This window comes from Podarcis vaucheri (genome assembly GCF_965113315.1).
Source record: "Podarcis vaucheri genome assembly, chromosome: 12".
Lineage (NCBI taxonomy): Eukaryota > Metazoa > Chordata > Lepidosauria > Squamata > Lacertidae > Podarcis > Podarcis vaucheri.
Window position 1 is genome coordinate 28,649,852 of NC_138750.1, and position 6,000 is coordinate 28,655,851.

Sequence of the window (6,000 nt, forward strand, 5' to 3'; positions counted from 1 at the left end):
AAGCTCATCAGTTCTGCATAATAGATCCCATATGGCTGGCAAAAGGGTATTTAAGGAATAAAAAAATCAAAAGGGGAGGGGGAAGGAAATGCTGGTCAGCTGGTGCTCAGGGGCTGTTAATAGATTATAAGTAAACCAATACAAAATGTGGTGTTGCTAACCAACCCGTTTAAATGATTTTTTTTTTATTTAAAGAGAGAGAAATCCATTTTGTTTCCTTTGTCCTTGTGAGGTCTTCTGTCAAAATCTTGAAATGAGCAACCTGATGTAACATAACTGACTTGATTTTTGTGGGTGTCCTGGAGCTGGTCACATTGGGAATCCGTTACTACTCTCCTTTTAGCTACTTAAAATACTCCGTGTAGACAAGACCTGAAAATGAGTGTGTTTTCTTTGTTATTTAAGGAAGAATTGCATGAATGATCAAGCAGGTTGTATTTATAGATACAGTTTTGTATATTCTAAAAATACAGTGGATAACTACTGGGTTAGAGATGAGCCATAATTTCTAAAGAGCTGTAGAAAGTGCTAAGCAACAACAAAAAATTATAACTGCTCCATGGCAACTCCGCCGCCAGCTTTCCCCTCTAATATTTCTTTCAGAGGATCTGAGAGCGAAGTCACGCATTGCTATGTAATAATAGTACAACAGATTGTAACAGTGAAGCATTGTGACCATGAATGCAAAGGCATACCAAAATAGTTTGTGTCTTGTTGAAATTATTGAAATTTTTAGATATATTTGGAACTTGAGTGTATCGACCAGAGAGGGGGTGGTAGCTGTTCAGATATTTTTGCTGTTTTTTCAACTTGCATGCTGCTTCAATTAGGAACATTTTATTAGGACCCCCTCCACACGAAAAACCCCACTAACGCAACCATTCAATAAACTTGAAGTATGATGCAAATAACCTGCCACATCACATGACCCGCTTCCGTAAAGAACTTGTGGTCACATGCAGGTGAAAACTGAAAGTGTGTGGAGCAGAAATTTGAAGATTGCTGAAACAATTCTCTAGAGCGAATTCTGTGGCCTTGCTGCTGCTTAATGATTTCAAGAACTGTTTGAAACACCTGCATAGGCATATGTCTGCCTTCTTTATCCTGAGAGATGCTTTATGCTATAAAGTTCTCTGCTGCGTGGTTTCCCCCCTCCCCCTTTCTTGTTTCCAGAACAATTAGAAAGAGTGTTGAAAATAGAAAGGCAGAGCTCATTAACCTCTAGGAGGCATTTGTGCAGTTTCCCATATGAAACGCCTAAGCAATAATAAATTCAGACAGCAGAGCATGATTGTACCTCTGCCCCAAGACTAAATTCTTGCAGCTGAAGATGCTGCTGAATTTTGTTGATACAGGAGGTACTGTTTCATGGTAACAGAAAGTGAAATGGGTTTCACCAGGCCTTGACAGTTGAAATAGGTAATTAGAGGATTGGCTCTTCCAAAAGAGCTCTTGGGAACAAACGGAGAGTTCCTTTTTAGAACCTCTAAAAAGAGAGGAATTGGTGCTTTAAAAGTAAACCTTGAATCATAATGGATGCTAACCGAGAATAAGCTCAGGATCTGCACATATGGCTATGCCCATGCCCGAGAGTCCTGTCTGGGGTTTCGCCCACTCACTAGCAACAGTTAGCCAGCGTGGCACATGATTCCTTTGCACACTTGGACTCGTGGTGTCAGGATCTTGGGCAAAAATAATCAATTCAAGAGATCTGTAGCTGGCCATACAGATGCATCAGTGCATAACTGCAGGTGTCTGTAGTTTTTGAGCTGTTGAGTACAGTGGTACCTTGGTTGTCAAACAGCTTGGCTCCCGAACAAATCGGCTCCCGAACACTGCAAACCCGGAAGTAAGTGTTCCGGATTAAGTTTGACAACCAAGGTACCACCGTATTGCAACCACATTAGGCAACTTTATAGCAGAGTTTTAAAATATCCCAGTGGTGCTTCTTAAATGTTGGTTGCTGCATACAAGCTATTGGCAGCCATTCACAAAGGCACTTGAGATGTTGTTGGTTTTTTAAATAGAAGAACGAGTGTGATATGTAGTGTTTAGATCCCAGCACTTACAGTGAGATGCCTTCTCCTTTCCATATCCCACTGAATAGGAAGAAGACAAATGGGGCCTTCAACAAAATCTTGTAGTTGCATTCTTTCCCCTTTCCCAATGGCTGGACTCCTATAAGGTGTGGTAAGGCTAAAGCAGGCTGATTCATTCATCTCTATTTACCAGTTGGTTTTCTTTTCCAATTGCCAACATTCCATGGTCCCTGGAATGCATGAGCAATACTCAATCTTCACTGGACTGTTTCTGAAGGTGTTCAGATGTTTTGTACTTCCTCATACCTCGGGGTTCAGCGGAACATGCTGCTTTCTCTTCCTTGTTTCTCAGTAATCCACATTTCGACGCCAGTGCTGTTGGCACTCAACCACCTGAGTTCACTGTTGGAGGGAATGATGACAGATCTGGCGCCGGATTCACTGAAGCAGACCTTGCCATATGTTGTCACTCAGGCAGCTTGGGTGAATAAACGTAGCCATGGTTCTTAATTCAGCACCAAGTAGCTAGGCATGCAATGCAACACTTGCTTGCTGCAGACAAAAAACCCCAAGGTGAACTGGGGTTGTCTGGGGAGCAAGTTAGTAGAACATACTGCATGAGGCATAAAGACCATAAAACTGATTTTAGCAAGAGCGTATTCTGTGGCCGTTGTGCAGACACAAAGAACAGGAAAAACTCCAGCGGTGGTATCCGGGCATTTTTTAAAAAGCAAACTCTATAATCTATAAACTAGACATTGATGCATGGTATTAAAATGATTGGATTTCATATCCTGAAAAGAGTTGTTGGCAAGACATAAGAAATGCTTTGCTTAGATTGCTTATATATTGTCAGCTTATATATTGTCAGCACTACTAGAGTCCAAGAGGACAAGATGAAAGTTAAATATTGATCAGTATTCTGAACCCTCCCCCACGTATTACGTATTACATGTTACATATTACATTACGGATTTTGACCACTGTTGAATAATACAATATTTTGTGTAATTGTACGGTAAGACTTTCTTACCCTCGAGTTTGTGAAAGGTGCTGCCCTTTAGTCTAGCTTTTGTGAAGTGGGAAGAATCTGTTGCCATGGTTACTCTAGCTCACATTTTCTACATTGTCACTGGGTCTACCAGCAAGGTTCTCAATGCAGAATTCCACCTTGGTGCTGTTATTAAATATTGTTTTCTGCCAGACTTGACAACAGATGCCTACTTAAATACCTGACCTCATCATGCACTGGGATTGCTATTGTGCGGCAGTTAAAGGTGTTGTGTTCTTCGGGGCGGCAATTTCCATAAATGGGTTTTCCACTAATCATATTGACATTGTTAATACCTTTGCCTCCTTCTCTGCGGAGGTCGGTTATTGCTCTCTAATCATTCCCTATGGGTATTTTCTGTTGTTTATCTATGCACAGCTGACAGGTTTTTAAATGCCCACACCTTTAAGTTCTGCTTCAATAATTGGGCAAAAAACACAACATTTTTAAACAACAACTTGGATGTGTTTAAAAGGTGAAAATGACTCACCTGATCACCTATGAAGATAAGGTGGTCCTAGAAGTATTGTCTTCTGGTAGAGGTATGGTTTGTATGGTCTGTGAGCTCGGTGTATCTGTATGGATACATCAGGACAGGCATCCCCAAACTCGGCCCTCCAGATGTTTTGGGACTACAACTCCCATCATCCCTAGCTAACAGGGCCAGTGGTCAGGGATGATGGGAGTTGTAGTCCCAAGACACCTGGAGGGCCGAGTTTGGGGATGCCTGCATCAGAAGGTCAAAATCTCTCACCTGAACATCTCTGCACATGGAATCCATGCAGATCCAAGAGCTGGGAAGCGTTCCCACAAATCATTCCACCTCTGCCCCATGCCTAAAACATAGTTGAGGGCTGGCATAGCGTACTGGCTTAAGCATGTGAGTTCGAAGACCCTGGTTCAGATCTTAGCTTTGGACATAAATAAACACAATGGGGCTTGCTGCAATTAACAAGGGCTTATCTACGCTTAACTTTTCCTCGGCACTATTGAGACATGGTCTGTCCTTTAAAGCTTTATGTCTGAGTGCCCTTTCTTTTGCTCCAGAGCTTTCCCCACAAAAAAAATGTTCTTTAAAGTGGGGAAAGTTTGGGGGGTTGGCCAGGAATGCTCAGCCATGGAGTTTTAAATCGCGGACCATGCCTGGAAAGAGTGGAGGAAAGTATGGATAAGCCTCAATATGAAGTGTTATGACATACACTCTGGCACTATGTAAATTATTATTCTATTGTTAATTATTTAATCCCTCCCCCCTTTCAGAGCAAGCTCTCTCAATGATCCTCGTGAATAAAAGATAAAATGATATTTCATGATAAAGACATGTACAAGAATTAAAACTTCAGCAGGTAATAAACCTTAAAGTGAAAAAGAAAGAAAACCCTGACAGTCTTTATTTTCCGACCACTTCTATAAACTGTCCGAGAAGTGAGGTTAGCAGGTTGTTTCACAGTAATCAAAGGCCGTATGTATCCCTAATATCACCTGGTTCCTATTCAGTTTCTTTTTGAATGCCTCTGAAAAAGCAGAACATTACGCTAAATAATACTTCGTGTCCATCTGCCTTGCCATTCTTTTGAGACCTATTTCAACACTACTAATCAAGTCTTGAATGTTATCCTTTATAGCTTATTGGTTTGCTAATTTTATAGCAATGGTGTCACATTGCATTGCGGAAAATTTGAACTCTTTATTGTTGTTAGAATTGCTCTTGTCTAAAATTGATGGTGCGCTGTTGTCTCCTTTTCCTCCCCTCACCCTCCTGCTCTGTCTTTTAGGAATTTCCTTTGAGCACCACGAGCACCGCTGGAATGCATTTGGAGATGCGATGACTCTTGCCTTTCTCTCCCATGTCTTCTCGTTTTGTCGTTGAATTGGTACAGAAGAAACTCTTTCGGAGACCATGACTGAAGAAAAGAATCTTGGTGTGTCTCAGAAAGTCTTGTCGCCTTCAAGAAGTACCAGTAGCTGCTCCTCTAAGCAGGGGAGTAGACAGGTAAATATAAAGTGTTTTTATCATCCCCAGTGTGGTGTAGTGGTTAAGAGCAGTAGACTCGTAATCTGGTGAACCGGGTTCGCGTCTCGGCTCCTCCACATGCAGCTGCTGGGTGACCTTAGACTAGTCTTTGAAGTCTCTCAGCCTCACTCCCCTCACAGAGTGTTTGTTGTGGGAGAGGAAGGGAAAGGGGATTGTTAGCCACTTTGAGACTCCTTAAGGGGAGTGAAAGGCAGGATATCAAGTCCCAACTCTTCTTTGTTTAACACCACATTGATTGAAAAATATAGATCAAGATCTGTGTAGAAATATAGATCAAGGTTGGAAAACTGTGGCCCTCCAGCTGTTGTTGGTATGGCCAATGGTGAGGGATGATGGGAGTTGTAGTCCAACAACCTCTGGAGGTACCACTGTTTCCCCACTCCTGTTGCAGATGATTCACTTCCTGATTGCTTGCCCTTTTTCACTGTTTCTGGAACTTAGGATTAATTCACATGACCAAGCTGGTGTTCTGAGTATGTGGGTTGAGTAGATCTGTAGTGAGTTGGTTCTGCCTTGGTTTCAAACAACAGGCCAAGTTCACAACCTGGCTTTCAGTAATGTTTTAATTGGCACTGCTAGTTCCTGCCCCCCCCCCCGTGGATTTCAATAGTAATACTTCATTTTCAATTGTACCAGAAAGTTCATTTGTATAAAAGAGAACATGATGCCACATTCTTAGGCTGTGTGTGGTTGAGTGGAGACGTATAAAAAAATTGGCCATGTATGCATGGTATAGATAATTGCAGACCAGATAAGGAAAGTTGATTATGCAAGGACATAAGAGCGTGCTGGATCAGGCCAGTGGCACATCTAGTCCAGCATCCTGTTTTCTCTGAGACCAACCCGTTTCCTGTGGGAAACCTGCAAACAGGACC

General features: G+C 42.0%; 1 protein-coding gene across 2 annotated transcripts in view; it reads left to right on the forward strand.

Annotated features, from left to right (window-relative positions):
* LOC309515568 (uncharacterized protein) overlaps window positions 1-5,078 on the forward strand; it is a 42,015-nt gene extending 36,937 nt beyond the window's left edge. For both annotated transcript variants that reach the window (XR_014212500.1, XR_014212501.1), the window contains exon 2: window positions 4,866-5,078. The gene's annotated coding sequence lies outside the window, so the exon portion shown is untranslated. The remainder of the gene's footprint in view (window positions 1-4,865) is intronic.
* The last annotated feature ends 922 nt before the right edge of the window (window positions 5,079-6,000 follow it).